Below are 16,015 nucleotides of genomic sequence, written 5' to 3' on the forward strand. Positions count from 1 at the left end.
TAAAGTATTTCTTTTTTTTTTTTTAAGATTTTATTTATTTATTTGACAGAGAGAGATCACAAACAGGAAGAGAGGCAGGCAGAGAGAGAGGAGGAAGCAGGCTCCCCACTGAGAAGAGAGACCGATGTGGGGCTGGATCCCAGGACCCTGGATCATGACCTGAGCGGAAGGCAGAGGCTTAACCCACTGAGCCACCCAGGCACCCCAGTAAAATGTTTCTTAAACTATAAAAGCATTACAACAAATTACGGTATGATTTCACTTGCAGTAGAATTTTCATTAAATGAATGTTTAGAAGGAGTTATACCGCTGACCTTGAACAACACAAGGGTTAGAAATGCCAATGAGTGCCCCACCCCCACCCCATGCAGTTGAAAATCCATGTATAACTGATTTCCCCAAAACTTAACTACTGTTGACTGAAAACCTCACCAAGAACATAAACAGTCAATTAACACATACTTTGTATGTTATATGTATTATATACTATATTCTTAAACTAAAGTAAGCTAGGGAATAAAAAATGTTATTAAGAAAATCATAAGGAAGAGAAAAATACATTTACAGCACAGTGTTGTATTTACTGAAAACACTCCATGTATAAGTGGACATGCGCAGTTCAAACCCATGTTATTCGAAAGCCAACTGTATATTCCGCTCTCTCAGTTTTGGTTGCATTCTTTCATACTAATACATCTTGTATAATTGCATCACATAGCTGTACTTAAATCATTTAGTATCAAATTTTAGGTGTGATTTAATTGTGTTAATTGATTTTAAACCCATGTAGTCACTCACTGGACAAAAATGCTTCCAGATGCTAATATTCAGTGTAACTTATTTGCCTGTTTAGTCACAAAATGTGGTCCCCAGTAGAAAAATGTATTGGATAGGCATTGATTTTTTAATTATATGTATACCCCATGTAAAAGACATAAGAAGGCCATAAAGAAATAATGTGCAGAAAAAGATCTATAAGCACAAACTTATATTTTTATAATTCTTGAACTTCCAAAACTTTAGGAGCTAACTAAAGCAATTCAAGTCTTCTTAAAACAAAAAACAAAACCCAAAGGACAACTTAAGGTATTTCTTGTGCTCGTTTCGGCAGCACATATACAAAAATTGGAACGATACAGAGAAGATTAGCCTGGCCCCTGCGCAAGAATGACACACAAAATTCGTGAAGTGTTCCTTATTTTTTTAAAAAAGAAAAAAAAAAGTATTTCTCATTTCAATTTATGATACTTAAACATATAACCATATTAGTTGATCCTTTTTTAGAATTCAGGCCATGGTTTTAAGAAATCACCCATATGTATCCACCAACCCCTTAGATAAAATGCTGAGAGCATTACTTGGTTGTGATCTACTCTAAAGAATCTGCGGCAACAATAGATCAGGCCTCATAATTTGTAAATGCCTCTGTCCCTCATGTGTGTACAAATGTGTGCTTATGAACACATCTGGTGATATCCTTTTAAAACACGCCAGCAAATTTGTGAAAGAAAAAATATATTATTATCATCAGTGAAGATAGAAGGTGGGAAACAGTACCACATGCATCCTAATAGAACTGCAGGCTGTTTTAATTTAAGTGAGTTTCAGCCTTCTTCGTTGAAAACAGAAGTAAATTATGTAAGGAACTAATTCATACTGGGAGAGACAACAAAGAATGCCAATAAAACTTATTTGTAAAAAAAAAAATTACTACAAAAATATTTCTACCACATTTCCAGTTTTGTTTTAAATAAAAGAATAGAGGCCCTTTTCCAGGAACATTTTAAAAGGATATAGCTTAAAGGAAACTTTTATTTCTTTTTTTATATATATGGCTGGGTCTCATTTATTATGCATTAATTGCAGACAAAACCTTGGTTCTCTGTACAAAAAAGGCTTGACACAAGCAACATGGTGGTCTATGAAACAGAAGGTTACATGACCCCCGATTCTGACTGTATCCAACATATGCACTTTATTGTATGGTCCTCTGGTAACAAGATTGGATGCTTCTAGTATACAAGGTACACTCTTCCAAAGGCTGTCCACCACTAATGCCCCAAGAATTCACATGCAGTTATTTTATTTACATGGCCTTGGAACTTGGCTAATTCAGTGAGTCCAGTTTTTTTCCACATTTTGGCACTTGCCTTACCTGCCTAGAGAGACTACGATATATATCCTACCTGTGACCCATTCACCTTAATAATCCTTCTCTGATGGGCACAGCAAAGCAAATATGGTGGAGGAATATGTCTAATTTCCTTCTAGAGTTGTAGACATACCCCGAAGTGTTACTGTTTCCCTAACCTGTTTATGAGCTTATCTAAACTTTAAATAAATCTACTTATATTTTCAATCTGCACCACATCCTGGATAATGTATTCCACAAGATTCTATTCATTGTAGACCTCTTTCAAGCTTCTGAGAGTGCCTTGAGCTCTGGTACACCAGGATTCGATAAACAAGAAAAGCACAGCTTTCACAGATTTACAGATTTTAATCATATCTCCTCTTTCAGCCTTCTTCCTTCATAGAGCCCTTCTCTTTATATGCTTCACTCAGAAAAAAATATTTAATTAATGAATTCACCAACTTAAGCCAATTATTCAATATAGAAACCTATTCTTTTGTCCATATCAGCTAACTTTCTCTGGACCCTCACTTTAATCATGTCTTCACTGAGGGCGGCTGACCAGAAGTGCACACCATGTTCCTGGTGCAGTGACTAATGAGGTCCAAAGATTGTTTATTCTAAAACAATTTATAAGCAAGCCTGGAAATGATTAGGATACTTGTGAAAGCACCGCATACACTGGAATCAAGGGCTTGGGGTGAAACAAGTGCCTGTCAGTGAAGACAGGGTATAGAGGTCAGAAGTAAGCTGCCCTCATCGGATTCACCTCTTAATCCCAGACTGCCTTCCCCACTGGACAAGCTATCTGACACAACAGTCTTTTCAGGGGAAGGCCTCTTCAAAAAAGGCTCTGAAATAACAAGAGTCTCTATGCAAGGAGAATTGTGAAATAATTTTATAAGACAAGCTAAAGTACAGTGACCATACACATGGTAAAGAAGAAAGAGGCTAGGATATTTGTCTGTTTGTGCTCATATTAAGCCACATTCCAAAGTGATTACCCATTCACAAAACATCTAATAGATCTTCAAGGCCACAAATGCCCCAGAGAGCTAATTCGAAGGTTTCTTGGCAAGTATAGAATAAAAGCAACGATGTTTACATGGTATTGATAATAAAAAATGTGCTACATTAATCCTACTGCAGAATACATCAGTGTCCTTAGAAGACAACACGTGTCTATCAGATACTACTTTTCAAAGACCTGGACAATGCTAGACAATTATGTTATCAATTTACGATTCCTGTTTTTATATAAACTCCATGTAGACAATTCCTTTTCAATTACTTTATAGGAAAGAGGGTAAATGGCTGGCTCACATGCAGCCATTATTCTATTTCTCTATCCGTTAAAGACTTCATAAATGGAAAAAAAAAAAAAAACTCCTAAGGCAGAATGCAGCTTCAGAATGTTTTTTTAATTCAGTATTTTTGGTACTCATTACAAAATCATCATTACATTAACTAGTAATTAACTAGTTTTCAGCTTCCTTGGGTTATAAGCTAGTGCCAGAGATACATTCTGGTTGCTCAAGATAGAGAAATACCTGAATTATATTTACACATGTCTTTTCGACATTCAGTTTTTTAACTATTCAAAGAGACCATGGACCATTAAATGTACCACTCTTTTCATGTGTCACTAAAGAAGAAAAATGCTGCTAGTTATTTTAAGACTACAGCAATTGTAAAATACATCCTGATTCCAGAGATGTTAAAGGATGGGTGAAATGTATCTCAAAATCTATAAAATAAAGTATTTTCATTCTTATATTTTTCTCAGATCCATCCCAAATTTACAGATCACTCTTCATCTAGGGTCCATGATCTGATTTCCACATATTCTCAGGCTGTCCAAAGGCCGCTTCAAATAAGTGATGTATTTTGGAAAATTGCATCACTGTCAATACTTCCCATGCTCGGTCAGAAACAGGGGGTGAGTTGGGATTTGTCTGAAGTAAGTCTTCTGATTGTCTATAAACCAAAGAGAGTCGTAAGAGTAATCTGTTCTGGAGATATTACTAAAACAAGAAATAAGTACAGGGCTCCTGGGCTCAGTTAGTTAAGTGTCTGACTTGATTTTGGTTGTATCTCAGGACACGATCTCAGGGTCATGCGATCAAACCCTGCACTGGGCTCTGTGCTGGAGCGTGAAGCCTGCATGAGATTCTCTCTCTTCCATTCTCTCTGCCCCTCCCCCACTTCCTGTCCCTCGCTCTAAAAAGAAAGAAAGGAAGGGAAGGAGAGTAGGAGGGGTAAAAAGGAAAAGAGGGTTATTTCTGTTTTGTTTTGGTTTTTTTGGAGGGGGAATGTGGGAAGAAGAGAAGGAATCTTAAGCAGGCTGCATGCCCAATGCGAAACCGACACCAGGTTTGATCTCATGACTCTGAGAACATGACCTGAGCTGAAATCAAGAACTGGACACTTAGAACTGACTGAGCCACCCAGCCTCCCCCTCCAACAGACACACAAGAAGGTTGTTTCTTATGATTCAGTACTGTTTCTAGAGTCAAAAACAATGTATTCTGTATTTCATAGCCTATAACTTACAACCTTTATTGAATGAAATTGGACAGCTCTCCAATAATGGAATCAGAAATCAGATCCTCAGTTATGCTAGCTATTCTTCATTTGCCCCTCTAGATCCACTCTTCTCCACGTTTTCCCTTGCTTTCTCAGGAGGCTGATTTCTTTTTTCTTTTTTTCTTTTTTTTTAAGAATTTATTTATTTATTTATTTGACAGAGAGAGATCATAAGTAGGCAGAGAGGCAGGCAGAGAGGCAGGCAGAGAGGGAGAGAAAGAGAGAGAGAGGAGGAAGCAGGCTCCCTGCTGAGCAGAGAGCTCAATGTGGGGCTCGATCACAGGACCCTGGGATCATGACCTGAGCCAAAGGCAGAGGCTTAACCCACTGAGCCACCCAGGTGTCCCAGGAGGCTGATTTCTAAGGACTGAATCAATTGCACTCCCTATTGCCTTCTGACTGCCAGTTGGGTTCAACCAATGGAAAGTGTCCAAAAGAATTAAGGGAAGAGGAAAGAGAGGGTTGAGTATTCATTTACCCAGCTCTTTCCTCTCCAGGCATGGCTTCTAATTGTTTTCTGCTAGTTATGGCCACGGCTCCTGAAAGGCAGCCTTCTCTTCCTGCTTCAACTACTCCCACGATGATAATGGCTTCCTATTGTTGCCTGGTCCAGGATAAGCACTTTTTTCATGCTCATGAAAAAATATGTCCAATTTTGCCAGTAGTTCTTCCATCAGTCTCTCTTCAGTTTTGCTGTTTCAAATGAGCCCTGTCCAGCTGGGACCAGACTGAACGTCGGATGTACTGTATTACCTAATGCTTAGCATGGAACTTTCCTTCAGTCTAAAGGTCAGAACACTTCTTCCTCAGATCCTTACTAGTAAGTTCAGTGTTACAGAGTTAAAAGAACTATAACTATTCTGCTAACGGTTCAAATCCTGCCCGAAACATCAGATAGTCAAGAGGATCATATATGCCACTCTTTAAGAGCCCAAGCATTATTCCTATTTTAGGCCAGATCGATCACCAGGAAGCTACGTACCACAACTGTGTCTCTCTGTCTGCACCCTGCACAGTTGCTTCCCCATAAAGGGCTGCAGCTCTCCCCTTACCCTGCGTTAGCTTCTCTGCCTCTGAGCTCTCTCGGCACCATGAACTTGTCTATCTGATTTTCCGTAGCATAGCTGCTTTCTCCACTTCTCCTTCTGTCCCACTAGAGCAGAAGCTCTATGAAGGCAAAAACTGTCTTACACACATCAGTATTTATAACACTTAAAACTGTGCCACAAGGCATTCAGTATTTGTTTTTAAAAAGTGAATGAACTGAACATCATGCCCTTGAAGCTGGTAGGCAAGGAAGCACTTACATATGTGTTATAAATAAATGGTTAACAAAAACTGTGTCACTCATTCCTTCATTCACTGTTTTCTTCACTTGCCATTCTACAAAATGTGTTTAGGGCCTGCTACTGGGCAGCATGACACTAGGTCTGAGAAACACAAAGTTATGTGACCATCGTCCCTGCCTGAAAGCAGCATTGTTAAATATACGGACACCAGGCAGGACACATTTTGAGCACAGATAAGGTTTCCTCTGCAAATTCTTTTTAAACTAACTTTTTTTTCCCATTTTTGTTTTGTTGTTTTGTGTTTGCATCTCAATAGGACTATTTGAAACTTTGTGCAATGTTTTATATCAAATGGTATAACTTTCTGCCACTAGCATGTATTGATTTTAACATTTCTCCTCTTCTCTGAATAATTCCCCTTTCTTTCTCTCGTTTACACTTTACAAATGGTTCTTAGTTGTATTTTTCCTCTGCCCTAGTTTTTATTGTAAGCTGTTTCAATGCTTCTTGAAAGAAGTTGAAACAAATTACAACAGAAAAAGACTGATTTATTTTTTCCCCACTTAAATTTTATCCACCTTTAGAGATTTTTTTGATCCAGCTAATTTTTCACTTAAATTAAGTTTAAAAGGCCACAGTTGTATTAGTACAGTATTAATAACAGAAAATCCCATTAATGATTAAGACGTAATTGATGCATACCAAATTGTTCACAATGTATCAAGCAGTGGAGAGGGCAGAAGGCCACCACGGGGGACTTTAGCTTTCTATGATATATAATTTTCAAAATTTTATAAGCTTTTTACTTGTAGATGCAAGGGGAAAAAGACACATTTAAAATAAACAAAATAAAGAGAAGACAGCCTAGATTATCTTTGTTTTCCCACATCCACATGGTGGTCAAGTGAACATGCAGATTTAAGATATATAGGGTGGTAATTTGATTATTGAGTCATATGTGACCCAGCTGAGTGAATGTAATAACAGACAGATGATGGTTAATGTCGTTGATAGGAACTGATTTCCCTTGTTCCATATTTTAGCAGCCAATCATTTCCAGAACTGGCTTAGACCCTGAACATATCCTCAGCAGGGATGCAGTTTTGAGCCTGGGACATCCTCTAACAGCTGGAAGACATTCAGTGACTCCAAATGATGAGGGCCAGAGGGAGCATGTGAGGATGGGCACCTGTCCTAGAGCTTCCCTGAGCGAGCAAACACCTTGCTCTGGCAATGAACTCTCCCCTGGGCTCTCTTAGGTATTAAGTTTTAGAAGCAAATCTGAAGAATGACAGTTCATTTGAAATAGCCTTCATATCTAGAGGCCGCAATGTAAGACTTTTAGAAGTTTAAGATGAGTATATATTAGAGGATGGGGGGAAGGAAGAATGAAGCAGTAATAGCCTTATTTTCAAATTCACATGCTATTCTTTTCCGATTAATTCTAAAGATTAATAAACCAAAGTCTCTCTATTGCAGAGCAACATAAAGTCTTCATAAAATATAAAATTAAATGTAAAGTGTGTGGATAATGAAATATTGGGGTTTTCCATGTTTGAATTTGCATAGCATAAAATATTTGAGCTGTTTAACATTAAACCCCAAAGATCTAATCAAATAGGTATCTAAGTGACTCAGACATTGTAAATAATTTCAGCATTGTAGCATTGTCTTTGCCAGCAGATACAGTCAGTTCTTTCACCAACTAAGATATCATTTAGTCTATAACTTAAACAAGCATTGATAAAGTTTTTCACAAAAGATGCTATCAGCAAAACAAACAGAGGACTTTGTATTACTTCAAAGCTTATTTATAATGTGTTTAGAAAAAATTCAATGGAAACAGGAAAATAATGTCTTGATTTTCTAAACTTTGCAACATCTGCTTTTACTTACTTTTCAGCATTGTAAAGGTCTCTGGATTTCAAGTGAATTACTTTGCTTTCCCTTTGTCTATTCCTTTACTTAACTATCTTCACACTAACTTATACACCCAGGCACAATCTGTGAACCCATGAAAATCTCTATGGCATGAATAACAAAAGAATTCTAGAACATGTGACACAATACATGGAAATATGCCTCAAAAGAAAGGCCATAGAAGAAGATTCCTTTATAAAAACACTCAAAATCCTCTGTCATTTTTTTCTCATCCCATCTTATGCTGGTTATTTATGTGTTATTCACAATCTTTGCTGGATAGCATTAAAACTATCTCCCAAAGGAAAAGAAAGGACTTTTACACGCATGCGTATATGTGAGTACATTTGTCTGTTTTGTTCAAATCTGAATGAGAGTTTTAATGTTATGTTGAGTAAATCCCCAGGTTCTGACCCAAAAACCCCACAAAAAACAAAATCAGAAAACCAAAAAACAACCAACCAAACAAACAAAAATCCACCAAAAAAAATCTGCTGGGAACAACATCCTCAATGTTAGTTAATCTTCTCTGTTGGGCTTTTGCTTCTCTTCTTACCAAATCTCATAAAGCTTTAAATCCAAAGAAATTTTAAAAACGTTTTCTAAATTTTTTAAAAGAAAGATATTTTTCTATACTCAGTGAGAATTGCTCCTAAAACACACTAATATCCAATTACTTTGGAGGGCATGAAGTCTCTCATTCCTTGACCTTTCTCTGTCTCACCAAGCACCCATTTATTCCATTTAAAAAAAGTTACCTTAGAAAAACACCACCATTCCTTCTGCTACATTTCCTGATTTCTTAAAATTTGAGATTTCAGTAAATTTTGCATCAGCAGGGAATAGTGGGTAAAAAAATAATAATACAAAAACAAAACAATACAAAAACAATTTTATTCAGGACTTTCTTGGAAACGTTGTTGAGATGCTTTAAACATTTGTTGGTGGCTTCTTGTGAAGCTGATTTAAAGGCTGATGGTTATTTGTGGTTAATATACAAAGGGGTAAAAAGAAAAACAGGGAGAAAATGGCCCTTACAAAGCACACTCCTGAGGTTTCACCATTGGGTTAACTGACATTCTTTCCTTCACTTCCCCAGTTGGGCTGACCTCAACATTCTTGGTGTCCAAGACTTCTAAAAGAATGTAAACCACATTATCTTCCCCAGAGGGGAAAACAGAAACAAAGCTGGATGATATGTCAGGATAAGGAATAGGTCCACCATGTGTTTAAGGAGGAGGAAGAGTTCCACTGTAATCATACCAAAAATCAAGGTTTTGTGGACATGGGTTTGTCCACATAAAAAGAAGAATGGCTTTGCATTTAGTGAAAGGTCCCTTACAAGCAGTTAAAGAACAAGTTGGGAGCCATTATTCTTGGTTTCTGCCACACACCTGTGAGATCAAGATAGGAGAGAGAATACAAAGATCTGAATCTCTAAAGGATTTAAAAAATGTTAAGATATTGGAAGTAAGAGGTAAGAGGGAAAAGAAGCAAAGTCCTTCTTTGGCCATCTTGAATGTTGGCAGCCATGCCATTTATGGTTGCTTTGATTATGCACTAAATTCAAAAAGTTTTAGCCATGGATAATTTGATGCTTTGGTTTTCCTTTATTCTCCATTTTTTTCATTGCATGTTTTAAAATGGTTTGTGTTCAAGAATCAATTTAACCACAACAAAAGAGACTCTGATTCAGAATGTGTATGACTTCACTTGAGGTGGAGAAAATGGCAAATCAGTGCTGAAAAAGAAAAGAAACGCTCAGACTTGCATGCCTTCCTCTTCTCCTTCAAAACATTTTTAAGATGTTTTCACCTAATATTATCTTTAAATCTTCACTTTGAAAATGATCCTTTAAATGTCAATACTTCTCTGGAGGGTCTGCCATAAGTCCAAGTAACATGAAGTGCATAGAATGAGGAAAAATGGTGATTTTTCCTCATTCTATGCACTTCATGTTACTACAGTGACCTGCAGAACCTCAGTGAGTATCCATGCACTGGTCACCCTCCTATCTTTTATCTCCAGTCCGGTTCTGCTGCTATTTCAACTTGCTTGTCCTACTGCCTAATGAACAATAGCCTACTTGATAGCTCATAAGCCCTCTAAGGCATCATGTTCAGAAGGGAGCTCATGTCCTTCTTTGCTCTCTCCCTATCTAGGCATTTCCCCTATGTTGCTTGTCTTCGGTGTCTACTCAATGTAGCCAAAATCATTAATCCAAGGTTCTCTTTGACTTTTCTGACTCATCTAATTAATGACCAAGTCCTGTCAGTCTGTGTCCTCGATGTCACTTTAATAACCATTTATCTCCATCAGCACTGGGGGCACCTGGGTGGCTCAGTCAGTTAAGTGTTCAAACTTGATTTCAGCTCATGCTGTGATCTCCAGGTCGTGATCTCAGGGTCATATGACTGAGCCCTGCTTCGAGTCCCACAGGCTCTGCACTCAGTGGGGAATCTGCTTCTCTTACTTTCCCTCTCTCTCTGCCCTGTCCTCACTTCTAAAATAGATAAATAAATAAATAAATAAATCTTTAAAATAAATAAATACCCATTGAACAAATGAATGTATTTGTTTATTTCTTCCTTCACCAGCATAAGAGGTCACGTGATATCCTGTATAGTTATCAATGATTGATTCATTTACCAAGTGGAAATATGAGCCAACCCAGATAGAAATTAAGATTCTGGATGCTCCATAATCAAGACAGCTCATAGAATTTATAAGCATCACTTGTCCCAAATTCTGCCTAGTTGCAGGATGGTATCAGGGTCAACAAAGCTTGGCCAGGGTCTAAGACAGACTTGCGTTTGGCAATCTAAAAGTCATGGGTAGAATAAAGAAATTAAGCTATTAAATGGCTACTTATGGCCTCTGTCTACTCTTCTTGATCCCTGAATCTAATTGTAAGGATAGCTACCATCAGTGACCTACTTATATCCTGATCATGTTGGCAGTAAAGTGCTTTGGTGAACTTTTCCAACTTTAAGAACATGAGAAAAGTCACGAGTTTATACAAGCATTACAAGAGCACCTAAGTTAGTTGGAAGAGTTAAAAACAAAAACAAACAAAAAACTTATTTTAACTCTCTCTAACCCTTGGTTATGTTTTCCTGATGTTAGATATAACATTAGATGCAACCCTTGAGATAGTTGTAACTGACAGAAGATGTAATGTTAGTGCTACAGTATGGAGAATGACTCAGTTGTGCCAAAGCTAAATCACAAGACATGATCCAAACAAAAGGCATGCCACCTGCATTGTTCTCCCTTCACAACTGGCACTCAGGCAACTTAATGTTCTGCTCCTTGCTACTGCCCATCAGAATATGACCATCTCCAAATGGTCCCAAGAGTGTTATATTAAAGAATTTTCTATGTCTTAGTTATGCTTCCTAATACAGAACTATTAGGGCTTCCTAATACAGGACTACATTATTAAACAAAAGTCATTACTAACATAATAGTTTTATTGTTCTGCATTGCTTAGAGTGATAAAACATAATAACAAGTAGGAATTAAAACATTGTCAGTGTTCTCTTTAATTTTACCCCTCAACTACTGATGCTTCAAATCCTAGTACCAGAAATTATAAATTAAGATGCTGCATATAAGAGAAAGTTACGGAGTAAATTAGATCAACCCTGGATAAACTCAGCAAGAACAGTTCAATTACATTAGAATCTCTTCAGTACCTAAGTTGCCATTACTAATGAACTAGGAAACTGATAATATAGCAACTCTGCCAGACTGCTGGAAAACTACATAGTGGCTTTCTATTTAATGCGCTTTCCAAAGATAGTAAAAAGGAGAGGGACCTTTATAGGGATACCTAGAGGAAAAACTTGGCTCCATCTGTTTATCCTTTGTCTCCTGAAGCTTTAATCCTCAGAAGTGAAAAGAGAGTGAGATAACTATCTCATAGGATAGCTCTGAGCAAGGAATTAAGGCATGTAAATTCCCTAGCACATGATGAAGTACCTAACCCATAATGGATATTTATTTTCTTATGTTTTTATTATGTTATGTTAGTTGCCATACAGTACATCATTATTTTTGATGTAGTGTTCCATGATTCATTGTTTGCATATAACTCCATGCAGTACAATATTTTTCAAAGTTAGTCCTCTTCCTTCTTCCCTTCCCCACCTACTCTCAAGTACTACTTCATGCTGTGGCAATCACACAACCACTGGACCAAAGAGAAACCATTCAGATCTCATATTAGCTGGTCCCATTCTGTTGGCCTCTCTTTACAGTAGTTTGGTCTATCTTTTTTCCTATAGAAATTAGAGTTGGGGCACCTGGGTGGCTCAGTGGGTTAAGCCTCTGCCTTCGGCTCAGGTCATGATCTCAGGGTCCTGGGATCAAGTCCCACCACGGGCTCTCTGCTCAGCAGGGAGCCTGTTCCTCCTCTCTCTCTCTCTCTCTCTCTCTCTCTCTGCCTGTCTTTCCACCTACTTGTGATCTCTGCCAAATAAAAAAATAAAATCTTAAAAAAAAAAAGAAATTAGAGTTGTTTTTGTAGTATTTCTTCCATGAGAATGAATAAAGGGCATTTTGTAGCTTTGTGTTTAACACAGTCATAATTCAGCACAGTAATCTAAATGAAATTCATTTTTCAGTGTATAATTCTACAACTACTCTACCTTTATTTGGTGACAATATATTAAGTTTAAAGTTCGTTGTATACCCAAACACCAAGAAACTCACAATGTAACTGTCTCATTAATTTCAAGTTTAAATGTGGCTTAGCACATCAAATTGTTTGCAGGTGATGGGCAAGATTTTCTTATGCTCTGGTCTATGTTGAATGTCAGAAGGTAAGGTATGCTTTGAGAATAAAATAGGTATATTGAAATCAGAATCAACTTTTTCAGTCCACATAGCCCTATTTAATGAACTCACAACTTTGTTTATTTAGTCAACAAATATTAAGAGCCTGCTATGTACCAGGCACCAAACACCATCCTGGGGCCTGTACTTATAGCTATTGCTAATCCACCATGATTCTTCTTCTTCCTAAGTATGATAATAAAAAAATTAACACATGCTAGATGCTTACAATAATGCCTGAAACAATGCCAAGTGCTTTATCCCATTCACTCTTCACAACATTTATATAAGGCAGGGATTATTATAATCACATTTTACCTGATGAAGAAAAGAGCTGTGCAAAGAGTACTTAACTTGCCAAGGCCACCTAGCTAGTAACCAAGAAAGCTGAAATTCAAATCATGTCTGTATGACTCTATAGTCCACTCTCTAAATTCTAAACCAGTGCTACTCAAAGTCTGGTCCTTCAGGGACTGGCAGTATCAGCAATACCTGGAAATCTGCTAGAAATACAAAACGGACTCAATCATAATTCTGGGGAGTGGGGCCAGTGATATGTTTTAATGAGGCTTACACATGATTCTTATGTGTGCTAAAGTTTGAAAAGCGTAACTCTAAACCACTCAGTATACACACTGTTTAGTTCTCCTAATTTGTAATATATTAATGGTGTCAGGTCAGATTACTGCTCACCTGCCTTAAAGAACTGTTAGCCTTCATAATAGTTGTCCTTAGGTTGGATTCTATGGGTACTTAAAATACAATTCTGTACCATATCCTTTAAATAGGGTGACTACTCATCTTAATTCTCCAGGGACAGTCCCATTAAGTCCATCATATAATCAACAGTGGCCTCTTTCACTCTCAGAAGTGCTATAATTTAGACCAAAATTCATATGGTGACCCTAGCTGGAGGACCTGGCTGTCAGTCTCTCCAACATCATGTCCTACCACTCACCCCCCACCTCTATGTCCTATCTACGATAATGGCCACCTTTCAGTTCATTAAAAATCTCAAACTCATGTAAGGGTTTACTACTTCTGTTCCCTCTTCCTGGAAAGCTCTTTCTCTTGATCACAGAATGATATGTTCCTCCTCACTGGCATTTCAAGGGTAGGCTGGTAGGAGCAATCTGTACTGTATACAGGCAATTTTGAATATTTTAAAGTAACAGTAAAAGAAACGAAAACTATGTCTTACTTTTTATTTATTACCATGCACCAGCATGGTTAAACAATGTTAGTGATACAATACTGCTCCTCCTTGACAAATGTTTTGTTAATTGTCCCTTAATAAACATTGTATTCCAGAGGAAAGTTAATATGGAGATCTTCCAAATACATAGGTGGCCCCCAACAGACACATAGATACTTGAATTCAGCTCAAGAGAAAATTCCCAATAGCTACAGAACAGTTAGAGCTTATTTTGGGTACTTCCTCTCTCCAACCTCTGTGTCACCACATATTCCTGAGTTTAAACAACAGACTTAAAATCAATTTGGTAATTGTAAAGATGAAGAAATAGAACTTGACTTGCTTCAGTTCTGTCATTTTATTTGGCTTCTTGAAATGTGATTTGTATTTAATATTTAAAACACAAGGGGCACCTGGCTGGCTCAGTGGGAACAGCATGTGACTGCTGATCTTGAAGTCGTGAGTTTGAACTGCATGTTGGGTAGAGATTACTTATATAAATAAATCAATAAATCAATAAATAAACTTTAAAAAATTATTTAAAACATAGGGAAATTCAAGGGAGCCAGAATAGCCAAAACAGTCTCCAAAAAAAAACTAAGTTGGAGAATTCACATTTTTAAAAATATTTTTTCTTTAAATTTAATTTAGTTAATGGATAGTCTATTATTAGTTTTGGTGGGGACAGAGATTTAGTGATTCAGAGATTCATCTTGCATTCAAGTTGATTCAGTTGCATATAACACCCAGCACTCATTACATCAAGTGCTCTCCTTAATGGCCAGCACCCAATTACTCCATTCCCCCATTCACCTCCCCTCCAGCAACCCTAAGTTTGTTTCCTATAGTTAAGAGTCTCTTATGGTTTGTCTCCCTTTCTGTTTCTATCTTATTTTACTTTTCTAACCCTTCACCCATGTTCATCTGTTCATCTGTTTCATTTCTTAATTGCCACATGAGTGAAATCATATAGTATTTGTCTTTCTCTGACCTATTTCACTTAGCATAATACACTCTAGTTCCATCCATGTGATTGCAAATGGCAAGATTCCATTCTTTCTGATGACTGGGTAATATTTCATTATATGTGTAATATGTAAAAATATATATAAAATATATATAATATTCCATTATATATATATATATATGTATATGTGTATATATACATGCATAAGTCTTCTTTATCCAGATATATGTCAATGGACATCTAGGCTCTTTCCATAGTTTGGCTATTATGGACACTGCTGCTATAAACACTGCTTCAAATCCCCTTTTTTTGTATCCTTTGGAAAAATACCTAGTAGTGCAATTGCTGGGTCTTAGGGTAGTTCTATTTTCAACTTTTGGAGGAATGTTTTCCAGAGTGGCTGCACCAGCTTGCATTCCAGTCAACAATGTAAGAGGGTTTCCCTTTCTCTGCATTCTTGCCATCATCTGTTATTTCCTGACTTGTTAATTTTAGCCATTCTGACTGGTATGAGGTGGTATCTCCTTAATGATGTGTATCTCCTTAATGCCAAGTGATATTGAGCATTTTTTCATTTGTTTGTTAGCTATTCGTATGTCTTCTTTGGAGAAATATCTGTTCATGTCTTCTGCCCACTTCTTGAGGATTCACATTTCTTAATTTCTTTTTTTTTTAAGATTTTATTTATTTATTTGACAGAGAAAGACACAGTGAGAGAGGGAACACACACAGAGGGAGTGGGAGAGGGAGAAGCAGACTTTCCATGGAGCAGGGAGTCCTATGCGGGGCTCAATTCCAGGACCCTGGGATTATGACCTGGGCCAAAGGCAGATGATAATGACTGAGCCACCCAGGTGCCCCTCACATTTCTTAATTTCTAAGCATACTGCAAAGCTACAGTAATTAAGACAGTGTGGTACTGGCATATATTCCACTGTCAGTGGAATATACTTAAGAGTCCAGAAATTAACACAAAATTAAATTCATATTTATAATCAATTAATTTTTGACAGAAGTGCCAAAACAATTCAATGGGGAAAAAGTCATTTCAACACATGGTACCAGGACACCTGGATATCTACATG

The 16,015-nt window shown here is 37.2% G+C and overlaps 1 protein-coding gene and 1 non-coding gene across 3 annotated transcripts in view; one reads left to right on the plus strand and one right to left on the minus strand.

The window, feature by feature from the left end:
- SLC25A21 (solute carrier family 25 member 21) overlaps positions 1-16,015 on the minus strand; it is a 492,482-nt gene that overhangs the window by 401,719 nt on the left and 74,748 nt on the right. The window lies entirely within an intron of this gene.
- On the plus strand, positions 1,096-1,203 carry LOC123388431. The gene has a single exon (XR_006602967.1). It is a non-coding gene; the product is annotated as a U6 spliceosomal RNA (small nuclear RNA).

This window comes from Mustela putorius, unplaced genomic scaffold (genome assembly GCF_011764305.1).
Source record: "Mustela putorius furo isolate JIRA1106 unplaced genomic scaffold, ASM1176430v1.1 tig00003898_pilon_pilon_pilon, whole genome shotgun sequence".
Classification (NCBI taxonomy): Eukaryota; Metazoa; Chordata; class Mammalia; order Carnivora; family Mustelidae; genus Mustela; species Mustela putorius.